The sequence below is a fragment of the Heterodontus francisci genome, chromosome 2 (genome assembly GCF_036365525.1).
Source record: "Heterodontus francisci isolate sHetFra1 chromosome 2, sHetFra1.hap1, whole genome shotgun sequence".
Classification (NCBI taxonomy): Eukaryota; Metazoa; Chordata; class Chondrichthyes; order Heterodontiformes; family Heterodontidae; genus Heterodontus; species Heterodontus francisci.
This window is the reverse complement of record NC_090372.1, coordinates 203,265,745-203,279,033: the sequence shown is the minus strand read 5'-3', so window position 1 is coordinate 203,279,033 and position 13,289 is coordinate 203,265,745. Positions and strand designations below refer to the sequence as shown.

The 13,289-nt window shown below is 44.4% G+C and overlaps 1 protein-coding gene across 5 annotated transcripts in view; it reads left to right on the top strand.

Annotated features, from left to right (window-relative positions):
- galnt11 (UDP-N-acetyl-alpha-D-galactosamine:polypeptide N-acetylgalactosaminyltransferase 11 (GalNAc-T11)) overlaps positions 1–13,289 on the top strand; it is a 214,858-nt gene that overhangs the window by 116,665 nt on the left and 84,904 nt on the right. For 4 of the 5 annotated variants that reach the window (XM_068015044.1, XM_068015047.1, XM_068015048.1 and 1 more), the window contains one exon: positions 3,601–3,718. The exons of the other annotated variant lie outside the window; for it this stretch is intronic. The gene's annotated coding sequence lies outside the window, so the exon portion shown is untranslated. The remainder of the gene's footprint in view (positions 1–3,600; positions 3,719–13,289) is intronic. 5 annotated transcript variants of the gene reach the window in all.

Below are 13,289 nucleotides of genomic sequence, written 5' to 3'. Positions count from 1 at the left end.
CTACAACTTTCCATTAATTGGGTACTATCACTGTTTGGTTAGTAATAATGTTAAAATCGGTCTCCCTTTCCCAATGGGGATTCCCTTGCCCAAAAGAAGAGCAGGCATTCCTGGTGGTCAGATGTGCCATTGATGTTTGTAATGCTGCTCAGCCCCTTGATTTAGTCAATTATTAAATTGAGGAGCACAAAATATTATTTAACGTTACACATGTTTCCCTTTACTCTGCAGCAGTAGAGCGCATCCCACTGAGTGCAAGCATTTGATGAACTCTGTACTCCCAGGTGCATCCTGGTCGTGATGTGCATGTTGGCCACCACATAGAGAGAGTCAGTCAGTTGTACACCAATCTTGGAGGGAGAGGAATTAAGGCACCCTATACAGTAAGGGAGAATGTGACTTGCAAAAAAAAAGACAAAGATCAGGGATTACATCCCAGTTCATGTGTTCCCTTCCCTAGGCCATTTGTGATGGGAATAACATCTCTTTGTTCATTTATTCTTGGGATATGGGCATTGCTAGCAAGGCCAGCATTTATCGCTCAATCCTAATTGCCCCTGAGAAAGTAGTGGTAAACCACCTTCTTGAACTGTTGCAGTCCTTGTGTTGAAGGTGCTCCCACAGTATTGTTAGGACATGAGTTTCAGGGTCTTGACCCAGCAACGATGAAGGAGTGGCACTATATTTCCAAGTATGTAGAATGAGGAGAGTCATTGTGAACTAAATAATACAAGGTGAAAACAGGCTGCAGGAACAGAGAGGCCTGTGGATCTATGTACATAAGTCTTCGAAGGTGACAGACATGTTGAGAAGGCTGTTTAAAACATGCAGGATCCTTGGCTTTATTAACAGAGGAAGAGAGTGCAAAAGCAAGGAAGTTATTGCTAAACCTTACAAAACACTGATTAGACCACAGCTGGAGTTTCTGGGCACCTCATTTTAGGAAGGATCTCAAGAAGATGCAGAGGAGATTTACTAGAATGGTACCAGGGATGAGGGACTTCAGTTATGTGGACAGACTGGAGAAGATGCGGTTGTTCTCCTTAAAGCAGATTTGAAAAAGGTGTTCAAAATCATTGAGTAAATAAGAAGAAACTGTTTCCAGTGGCAGAAGGGGCGGGAACCAGAGAACACATATTTGAGGCGACAGCCAAAAGAACTAGAGGTGACATCATTTTAATTTTATGCAGTGAGCTGCTATGATCTGGAATGCACTGCCTGAAAGGGTGGTGGAAGCAGATTCAATAGTAACTTTCAAATAGGAATTTGATAAATACTTGAAGTGAAGCAATTTATAGAGCTATAGGGAAAGAGCGAGGGAGTGGATCTAATTGGATTGCACAGGCATGATGGGCTGAATGGCCTCCTTCTATGCTGTATCATTCTATGCTCCTATGTTTCTAGTGGCAGAAGGATTTACTACCAGAGGGCATAAATTTAAAGTGATTGGCGAAAGAACCAGAGGTGAGATGAAGAAAGTGTGTTTTATTAATAAACACAGATAATTATAGTGTTCTGAAAGCTCCTGCCTGAAAGGTGGCAGAAGCAGATTCCATAGTAACTTTCAAAAGAGAATTCGATAAATATTTGAAGGGGAAAAAATTAATGGGCTGTTGGGAAACAGCAAGGGAGTGGGATAAATTGAATAACTACCAAAACTGGCACAAGCACTCCTTCTGTGCTGTATCATCAATTTGTTCTGTTTACACCCATTGAATATCTCTTCTGTTGTATGCATATTCTTTATTTGTTATTGTGAATTTTTCTACATTAAATTCTATCTGCCAATCCTTGCCCTGAGCTTGGGAAACACTGGCAGTTCCTACCTCTGCCCATCTACTGTTAAAATTCTCATCCATGCTTTTGTTACCTCCAGACTCAAAGCTCTCCTGGCTGGACTCCCACCTTCCACCCTTCGCTCTCCATAATCTTGAGCCAATCCAGAACCAAGTCCCACTCACCCATTACCCCTGTGCTCACTGACCTGCATTGGCTTCCGGTCCACCAATGCTCAATTTTAAAATTCTTATCCTCATGTTCAAATCCCTCCATGGCTTCCGGCCCTTTCGATCTCTGTAACTTTCTCCAGCCCTACAACCCTTTAAAAACTCTGCATTCTTCCAACTTTGGCCTCTTGTGCATTCTGCATTTCCTTCGCCAAACCATCATTGAGAATGACTTCAGCTGCCTAGACCTTGAGCTCTGAAATTCCCTCACTGAACTTCCCTGTTTCTCCGCCTTCCTTTCCTCCTTCAAACGACCCTCTTTGATCAAACTTTTAATCATCCTTCTTAATATCTATTACATTTACTTGCTGTCCATTGTCATCAGATTATGCTTCTGTGAAGTGCCTTTTGACATTTTTCTGTGTTAAAGGCACTAATTATATAAATGCAAGGTGTTTTTCTTGTTGGTTTTGTTACCTCCTTACCATATCCCAGTAACATTTTGTACAATTTCTGCGCATCTGTAAGGGCTTGTCACATCCCTCTCGTCTTTCACATACTAAACTGAGTAAGCAGAGATTTGATTGAAGAAATGATTACTAATCCCAAGCAGTTGTCTGGCAATTTGTTTCCAGGCAGAGCACAGTTGGCATCCACATTATATAAATTAACCTCAATCATCATGCATTATTTTTAATGACTCCGCATTAACTAATAATGATGAGGAACAGGAACTGTCAGTATAATAAATATGAAACTAAATGTTAACAAGAATTTACATTTATCTTTGGCTTGCAGAATCTTTGGGCCGCTTCAGTGAGAAGGGCCATACATGAGGGACTATTATGTAGCACCTTATCAAACACCTTTTGGAAGTCCAGCTCCCCTATTGCAGCATCAAACGGGTCTTAAATGTTTCTTAAAAGAGACTAGAGAAGCTGAAATTGTTCTCCATAAGAGCAGAGAAGTTTAAGGGGAGATTTAATAGAGGTGTTTAAAATTATGAAGAGTTTTGATAGAGTAAATACAAGAAGCTGTTTCCACTGGAAGGAGTTGTCAGTAACCAGAGGACACAATTTAAAATAATTGGCAAAGGAACCAGAGAGGTGCTGAGGAGAATGTCTTTAACGCAGCAAGTTAAGATCTTGAATGCATTGCCTGAAAGGGTGGTGGAAGGACATTCAATGGTAACTTTCAAAATGGAATTGAATAAATACTCGAAAAGGCAGAATTTGCAGGGCCAAGGGGAAAGAGCAGGCAGGAGTGGGACAAATTGGATAGCTCTATTAAAGAGCTGGCACAGGCAATGAGCTGACTGACCTCCTTCTGTGCTATATTGATATGAGTATTTCACAGAGTATTTTGTTTGGTTCTTCTACTGAGAATCATGGGTGAATTTCGTCAGCGTTGTACACACTATGCTTCGATATAATTGGCGAAAATAGAGTTTACACAGGTAACTGGGTCTCCACCGGAATGAGAAGCACTCTAAGTTCTGCTATGAAGTTCTGCATGGCACTTAAAAACTTTAAGAAAGTGCAAGTGTTTTTTTTTAACTGCAGGCTATATCACTTTTGGATAAATCTTTTGTAGAATTTCTCAAAGAATCTCTGAATGTTTGAAAAGGTTGCTAATTGAAATGTTTTATTCATAGGCTGGAATTCTCCAGTTTGAGAGATGTTGCACCTAACAATTTCAACCAAGGAACTGCTCTACTCTCTACCCTTTGCCCCAGAGGATTTGAGTGACTACTAACTGTGGACCTGAAACTAGTAACTATAATTTTGGGAAGCTAGTGCTGTATGAATCAATAAAGCATTAAGCTACAATGAAAAGCATGACTTTTTAGTATTAGTAATCAAAAACTGTCTACATCTTGATTGTATTAGCTAATTATTTTTTAAATTTAATTTGTCTAGAGTGCAGATAGACAACAGTATATATTTAAAATTTTAATGTCGCGTCTTGGATAATCATTCGAGAGGTGATCTTATAGAGGTTTATAAAAATGCAATCAGTATGAAAATCTAGCAAATTACTTTAAGTAGTGTGAATAAGACTGGGTGATACAGATTCAAACAAATAAAAGACTCATTTAGGACTGATAGCAGGGAGTTCTTCCCTCAAAAAACGATCAGTACAGGGTCTAGACTTACAGTCAGAGTAGTTAAAACCCTGGAAACATTTAAGAGCTGTTTGATGCTGCAGTGGGGGAGCTGTAGTTCCAAAAGGCGTTTGATAAAGTGCTACATAATAGGCTTGCCAGCAAGGTTGAAGCCCATTGAATAAAAGGGAAAGTCACAGCATGGATACGAAGTTGACTGAGTGGCAGGAAACAGAAAGTATTCATGAAAGGTTGACAAAGATTGTCCGAAAGGCCACCTTCATCCATAATTATATTTGAGCATTGTTAAGGTTGCACTGGACACAGTGACTAAGAGCAATGCTGGCAAGCTGTGGGCTAATCTTACCTTTTGTAGGTTCTGTTTAATTAAAGGGAGGTGTGAATATATCTGAAGGTTCTTGTTCTGTCAATTTTTTTTTATTCATTCATGGGATGTGGGCGTCGCTAGCCTACCAGCATTTATTGCCCATCTCTAATTGCCCTTGAGAAGGTGGTGGTGAGCTGCCTTCTTGAACCGCAGCAGTCCATGGGAGGTAGGTACACCCACAGTGCTGTTCGGAAGGGAGTTCCAGGATTTTGACCCAGCGACAGTGAAGGAACAGTGACAGAGTTCCAAGTCAGGATGGTGTGTGACCTGGAGGGGAACATGCAGGTGGTGGTGTTCCCATGCATTTGCTATCCTTGTCCTTCTAGTTGGTATAGGTCATGGGTTTGGAAGGTGCTGTCTAAGGAGCCTTGGTGCGTTGCTGCAGTGCATCATGTAGATGGTACACACTGCTGCCACTGTGTGTCGGTGGTGGAGAGGGTGAATGTTTTTAGATGGGGTGCCAATCAAGCGGGCTGCTTTGTCCTGGATGGTGTCGAACTTCTTGAGTGTTGTTGGAGCTACACCCATCCAGGCAAATGGAGAGTATTCCTTCACACTCCTGACTTGTGCCTTGTAGATGGTGGACAGGCTTTGGGGAGCCAGGAGGTGAGTTACTCGCCGCAGGATTCCTAGCCTCTGACCCATTCTTGTAGCCATGGTACTTATATGGCTACTCCAGTTCAGTTTCTGGTCAATGGTAGCCCCCAGGATGTTGATAGTGGGAGATTCAGCGATGGTAATGCCATTGAATTTCAAGGGGAGATGGTTAGATTCTGTATTGTTGGAGATGGTCATTGCCTGGCACTTGTGTGGCGTGAATGTTACTTGCCACTTATCAGCCCAAGCCTGGATATTGTCCAGGTCTTGCTGCATTTCTACATGGACTGCTTCAGTATCTGAGGAGTCACGAATGGTGCTGAACAATGTGCAATCATCAGCGAACATCCCTACTTCTGACTTTATGATTGAATGAAGATCATTGATGAAGCAGCTGAAGATGGTTGGGCCTAGAACACTACCTTGAGGAACTCCTGCAGTGATGTCCTGGAGCTCAGATGACTGACCTCCAACAACCACAACCATCTTCCTTTGCGCTAGGTATGACTCCAACCAGCGGAAAAATTTCCCCCGATTCCCATTGACTTCAGTTTTGCTGGGGCTCCTTGATGCCATACTTGGTTAAATGCTGCCTTGATGTCAAGGGCAGTCACTGTCACCTCACAGGTCGGGTATATAGTGGCTAAATGAGCAGCCTCGATGGTACAGTAGAAGGGGTGAGAGATGTGAAGTCCAGGGTTAGAGAGAAGGCTGCGTTTGCTGACAACGCAACCCCTAGATGCTACACTACTGGCACATGCGCGAATGTAACCTCATCGACTGAAAAGTCGCTGTCGGCAATGTCTCAGGCTGCTGCCAGTAATAAAAATGGCCTTGCTCAATTTAACAACAAAAGGAAATTAAACCCAAACTCCCTCACCTCCATTTCAATCCCCCCCACCCCCGAACAATAATTAATTATATTAATTAACTAATTAGTGCTAGAAATGACAGTTAGAGGGGTGAAGTGCTTCACCTGTGAGATGTGGGAAGTCCGTGACGCTTCCAGCGTTCCGGACGACTACATCTGCAGGAAGTGTACCCAGTTGCAGCTCCTCACAGACCGCATGGATCGGTTGGAGCGGCAACTGGATGCACTTAGGAGCGTGCAAGTGGCAGAAAGTGTCATAGACAGGAGTTTTAGAGAAGTGGTTACACCCAAGGTGCAGGCAGATAGATGGGTGACTGCTAGAAGGGGCAGGCAGTCAGTGCAGGAATCCCCTGTGGCTATCCCCCTCTCTAACAAGTATACCGTTTTGGATACTGTTGAGGGGGATGGCCTATCAGGGGAAAACAGCAGTAAACAGAGCAGTGGCACCACGGCTGGCACTGTTGTTCAGCAGGAAGAGACAAAGCGCAGAAGAGCAATAGTTATAGGGGACTCTATAGTCAGGGGCACAGATAGGTGCTTCTGTGGACGTGAAAGAGACTCCAGGATGGTATGTTGCCTCCCTGGTGCCAGGGTCAAGGATGTCTCTGAACGGACGGGGGCATTCTGAAAGGGGAGGGTGAACAGCCAGAGGTTGTGGTACACATCGGTACCAACGACATAGGCAGGAAGAGTGATGAGGTCCTGCAGGGGGAGTTTAGGGAATTAGGTAGAAAGTTAAAAAACAGGACCTCTAGGGTTGTAATCTCTGGATTCCTCCCTGTGCCACGTACCAGTGAGGCTAGAAATAGGAAGATAGTGCAGCTAAACACGTGGCTGAACAGCTGGTGTAGAAGGGAGGGTTTCAGATATCTGGACCATTGGGATCTCTTCAGGGACAGATGGGACCTGTACAAGAAGGATGGGTTGCATCTAAACTGGAGGGGCACAAATATCCTGGCTGCGAGGTTTGCTAGCGTCACTCGGGAGGGTTTAAACTAGTGTGGCAGGGGGGTGGGAACCAGAGCAGTAGGACAGCAAGTGAAATAAATGAAGGGGAACTAGTAAATAAGGCCAGTACGACTAAGAGGAAGAGCAGGCAGGGAGATGTTGCGGAGAACAGCGGGACTGGTGGTCTGAAGTGCATTTGTTTCAATGCAAGAAGTATAACAGGTAAGGCAGATGAACTTACTGCTTGGATTAGTACTTGGAACTATGATGTTGTTGCTATTACAGAGACTTGGTTGAGGGAAGGACAGGATTGGCAGCTAAATGTTCCAGGATTTAGAAGCTTCAGGCGGGATAGAGGGGGATGTAAAAGGGGTGGGGGAGTTGCATTACTGGTTAAGGAGAATATCACAGCTGTACTGCGGGAGGACACCTCGGAGGGGTCATGCAGCGAGGCAATATGGGTGGAGCTCAAAAATAGGAAGGGTGCAGTCATAATGTTGGGGGGTTTACTACAGGCCTCCCAACAGCCAGCGGGAGGTAGAGGAGCAGATATGTAGACAGATTTTGGAAAGATGTAAAGGTAACAGGGTTGTAGTGGTGGGTGATTTTAACTTCCCCTATATTGATTGGGACTCACTTAGTACTAGGGGCTTGGATGGGGCAGAATTTGTAAGGAGCATCCAGGAGGGCATCTTGAAACAATACGTAGATAGTCCAACTAGGGACGGGGCCGTACTGGACCTGGTATTGGGGAATGAGCCCGGCCAGGTGGTCGAAGTTTCAGTCGGGGAGCATTTCGGGAACAGTGACCATATTCCATAAGGTTTAAGGTACTTGTGGATAAGGATAAGAGTAGTCCTCGGGTGAAGGTGCTAAATTGGGGGAAGGCTAATTATAACAATATTAGGCAGAAACTGAAGAATTTAGATTGGGGGCGGCTGTTTGAGGGTAAATCAACATCTGACATGTGGGAGTCTTTCAAACGTCAGTTGATTAGAATTCAGGACCAGCATGTTCCTGTGAGGAAGAAGGATAAGTCTGGCAAGTTTCGGGAACCTTGAATAACGCGGGATATTGTGAGCCTCGTCAAAAAGAAAAAGGAAGCATTCGTAAGGGCTGGTAGGCTAGTAACAGACGAATCCCTTGAGGAATATAAAGATAGTAGGAAGGAACTTAAGCAAGGAGTCAGGAGGGCTAAAAGGGGTTATGAGAAGTCATTGGCAAACAGGATTAAGGAAAATCCCAAGGCTTTTTATACGTATATAAAGAGCAAGAGGGTAACCAGGGAAAGGGTTGGCCCACTCAAGGACAGAGGAGGGAATTTATGTGTGGAGCCAGAGGAAATGGGCGAGGTACTAAATGAGTACTTTGCATCAGTTTTCACCAAAGAGAAGGACTTGGTGGATGATGAGCCTAGGGAAGGGGGTGTAGATAGTCTCAGTCATCTCATTATCAAAAAAGAGGAGGTGTTGGGTGTCTTGCAAAGCATTAAGGTAGATAAGTCCCCAGGGCCTGATGGGACCTACCCCAGAATACTGAGGGAGGCAAGGGAAGAAATTGCTGGGGCCTTGACAGAAATCTTTGCATCCTCATTGGCTACAGGTGAGGTCCCAGAGGACTGGAGATTAGCCAATGTTGTTCCTTTGTTTAAGAAGGGTAGCATGGATAATTCAGGAAATTATAGGCTGGTGAGCCTTACATCAGTGGTAGGGAAATTATTAGAGAGGATTCTTCGGGACAGGATTTACTCCCATTTGGAAACAAATGGACTTATTAGCGAGAGGCAGCATAGCTTTGTGAAGGGGAGGTCGTGTCTCACTAATTTGATTGAGTTTTTTGAGGAAGTGACGAAGATGATTGATGAAGGAAGGGCAGTGGATGTTATCTATATGGACTTCAGTAAAGCCTTTGACAAGGTTCCTCATGGCAGACTGATACAAATGGTGAAGTCACATGGGATCAGAGGGGAGCTGGCAAGATGGATACAGAACTGGCTCGGTCATAGAAGACAGAGGGTAGCAATGGAAGGGTGCTTTTCTGAATGGAGGGCTGTGACTAGTGGTGTTCTGCAGGGATCAGTGCTGGGACCTTTGCTGTTTGTAGTATATATAAATGATTTGGAGGAAAATGTCGCTGGTCTGATTGGTAAGTTTGCGGACGACACAAAGGTTGGTGGAGTTGTGGACAGTGATGAGGATTGTCAGAGGATACAGCAGGATATAGATCGGTTGGAGACTTGGGCGGAGAAATGGCAGATGGAGTTTAATTCGGACAAATGTGAGGTAATGCATTTTGGAAGGTCTAATGCAGATGGGAAGTATACAATAAATGGCAGAACCCTCAGCAGTATTGACAGGCAGAGAGATCTGGGCATACAGGTCCACAGGTCACTGAAAGTGGCAACGCAGGTGGATAAGGTAGTCAAGAAGGCATACGGCATGCTTGCCTTCATCAGTCAGGGCATAGAGTATAAAAATAGGCAAGTCATGCTGCAGCTGTACAGAACTTTAGTTAGGCTACACTTAGAATATTGCGTGCAATTCTGGTCGCCACACTACCAGAAGGACATGGAGGCTTTGGAGAGGGTACAGAAGAGGTTTACCAGGATGTTGCCTGGTCTGGAGGGCATTAGCTATGAGGAGAGGTTGGATAAACTCGGATTGTTTTCTCTGGAACAATGGAGGTGGAGGGGCGACATGATAGAAGTTTACAAAGTTATAAGCGGCATGGACAGAGTGGATAGTCAGAAGCTTTTTCCCATGGTGGAAGAGTCAGTTACTAGAGGACATAGGTTTAAGGTGAGAGGGGCAAAGTTTAGAGGGTATGTGCGAGGCAAGTTCTTTACACAGAGGGTGGTGAGTGCCTGGAACTTCCTGTTGGGGGATGTGGTGGAAGCAGGTACCATAGAGACGTTTAAGAGGCATCTTGACAAATACATGAATAGGATGGGAATAGAGGGATACGGACCCCGGAAGTGCAGAAGGTTTTAGTTTAGGCAGGCATCAAGATCGGCGCAGGCTTGGAGGGCCGAATGGCCTGTTCCTGTGCTGTACTGTTCTTTGTTCTTTGTCCCTCCCGCGATAGCCACTTCAATTGCTGTTTTCTCTTCCCTGCTCCCTCCTGCGATCGCTGCTTCTCTTCATTGTTCCCTCCCATGCCTGTCTGCTCTCCCCTCCATCTCGCTGTTATCTCCCACTCACGACTGCTCGCCACTCTCACCCCGCCTTGCTGCTCCTCCCCCTTTGCAGCTTCCCCCCCCCCTGGCCACTTGCCCCCCTTTCCCCTTCCTCCCCATTACGTGGACGGGTTACACCCAGGCAGGATGGGTTACATCCAGGCAGGACCGGAACCGATGTCTTTGCAGGTGCGTTTGCTAGTGCTGTTGGGGAGGATTTAAACTAGAATGGCAGGGGGATGGGAACCTGAGCGGGGAGACTGAGGAGGAGGAAACAAGGATAGAAACGAAAGACAGGAAACAAAAAGGTAAAAGTGGAAGGCATAGAAATCAAGGGAAAGAAACAAATAGGGCCGTAGTGCGAAATAATGCTAAGATGACTAAGAATGTTAAAAAGACAAGCCTAAAGGCACTGTATCTCAATGCGCGGAGTATTTGCAATAAGGCAGGTGAATTAACCGTGCAAATAGATGTAAATGGATACGATATAGTTGCTATTAAGGCGACGTGGCTGCAGGGTGACGAAGGATGGAAACTGAACATCCAGGGATATTCAGTATTTAGGAAGGACAGGCAAAAGGGAAAGAAGCTGGAGTAGCGTTGTTAGTAAAAGAGGAAATCAATACAATATTAGCTCAGAGAATCCTGATGTGGAATCTGTATGGGTGGAGCTAAGAAACACCAAGGGGCAGAAAACGTTGGTGAGGGTTGTCTATTGGCCCCCAAACAGCGGTGGTGATGTAAAGGATGACATTAAACAGGAAATTAGAGATGCATGCAATAAGAGTAAAACTGTAATTATGGGTGATTTTAATCTACATATAGATTGGGCAAACCAAATTAGCAATATTACTGCAGAGGAGGAATTCCTGGAGTGCGTACGTGATGGTTTTTTGGACCAATATGTTGAGGAACCAACTAGAGAATAGCCATCCTAGACTGGGTATTGTGCAATGAGAAAGGATTAGTTAACAATCTTGTTGTGCGGGGTCCCTTGGGGAAGAGCAACCATAACATGGTAGAATTCTTCATTAAGATGGAGAGTGAGAGAGTTGATTCCGAGACTAGGGTCCTGAATCTAAATAAAGGAAACTAAGAAGGTATGAAGCGCGAGTTGGCTATGATAGATTAGGGAATGTTACTTAAAGGGTTGACAGTGATTTAGATTTTAGATTTAGAGAAACAGGCCCTTTGGCCCACCGAGTCTGTGCCGACCATTAACCACCCATTTATACTAATCCTACACTAATCCCAAATTCCTACCACATCCTCACCTGTCCCTATATTCCCCTACCACCTACCTATACTAGGGGCAATTTATAATGGCCAATTTACCTATCAACCTGCAAGTCTTTTGGCTGTGGGAGGAAACCAGAGCACCCGGAGGAAACCCACGCAGACACAGGGAGAACTTGCAAACTCCACACAGTGCAGTACCCAGAATTGAACCCGGGTCGCTGGAGCTGTGAGGCTGCGGTTCTAACCACTGCGTCACTGTGCCGCTCCTGGATAGGCAATGGCTAGCATTTAAAGAGCGCATGGATGAATTACAACAATTGTTCATTCCTGTCTGGTGCAAAAGTAAAACAGGAAGGGTGGCTCAACTGTGGCTTACAAAAGAAATTAGGGATCATATTAGATCCAAGGGGGAGAAATATAAAATGGCCAGAACAAGCAGCAAACCTGAGGATTGGGAGCAGTTTAGAATTCAGCAAAGGAGGACAAAGGGATTGATTAAGAAGGGGAAAATAGAGTATGAGAGTAAGCTTGCAGAGAACATAAAAATTGACTGTAAAAGCTTCTATAGATATGTGAAGAGAAAAAGATCAGTGAAGACAAATGTGGTTCTCTTACAGTCAGAAACGGGGGAATTTATAACGGCAAACAAAGAAATGGCAGACCAATTAAATACATACTTTGATTCTGTCTTTACAAAGGAGGACACAAATTCCCTCCTAGAAATGTTGGGGTACATAGGGTCTCGTGAGAAGGAGAAACTGTATGAAATCAGTATTAGTAGGGAAATGGTGTTAAGGAAATTGACAGGATTGAAGGCCGATAAATCCCCAGGGCCTGATAATCTACATCCCAGAGTACTTAAGGAAGTGGCCATAGTAATAGTAGATACATTGCTGGTCATTTTTCAAAATTCTATACCTTGGAACAGTTCCAACGGATTGGAGGGTAGCTAATGTAACCCCACTATTTAAAAAAGGAGGTAGAGAGAAAACAGGGATTTATAGACCAGTTAGCCAGACATCAGTAGTGGGGAAAATGCTACAGTCCATTATAAAAGATGTAATAGCAAAGCACTTGGAAAACAGTGACAGGACCAGACAAGGTTACCATAGATTTACGAAAGGGAAATCATGCTTGACAAATCTACTGGAATTTTTTGAGGATGTAACTAGCAGAATAGATAAGGGAGAACCAGTAGATGTGGTGTATTTGGACTTTCAGAAGGCTTTCAATAAGGTCCCACATAAGAGATTAGCATGCAAAATTAAAGCACATGGGATTGGGGGTAAGGTACTGACATGGATAGAGAACTGGTTGGCAGACAGGAATAAATGGGTACTTTTCCGAGTGGCAGGCAGTGACTAGTGGGGTACCGCAGGGATCAGTGCTTGGACCCCAGCTATTCACAATATATATTAATGATATAGATGAGGGAATTAAATGTAATATATCCAATTTGCAGATGCCACAAAGCTGGGTGGGAGTGTGAACTGTGAGGAGGATGCAGAGAAGCTCCAGTGTGATTTGGACAGGTTGAGTGAGTGGGCAAATACATGGCAGATGCAGTATAATGTGGATAAATGTGAGGTTATCCACTTTGGTGGCAAAAACAGGAAGGCAAATTATTATCTGAACGGCAATAGATTGGGAAAGGGGGAGGTGCAGCGAGACCTGAGTGTCCTTGTGCACCATTCGCTGAAAGTAAGCATGCAGGTGCAGCAGGGAGTTAAGAAGGCAAATGGTATGTTGGCCTTCATAGCGAGAGGATTCGAGTACAGGAGCAGGACTGTGTTGCTGCAATTATACAAGGCCTTGGTGAGACCACTTCTGGAGTATTGTGTGCAGTTTTGGTCTCCTTATCTGAGGAAGGATGTTCTTGCTAGAGAGAGAGTGCAACGATGGTTCACCAGACTGATTCCTGGGATGGCAGGACTGTCTTATGAGGAGAGATTGGGTCGATTAGGCTTGTATTTGCTAGAGTTTAGAAGAATGAGAGGGGATCTCATAGAAACCTATAAAAT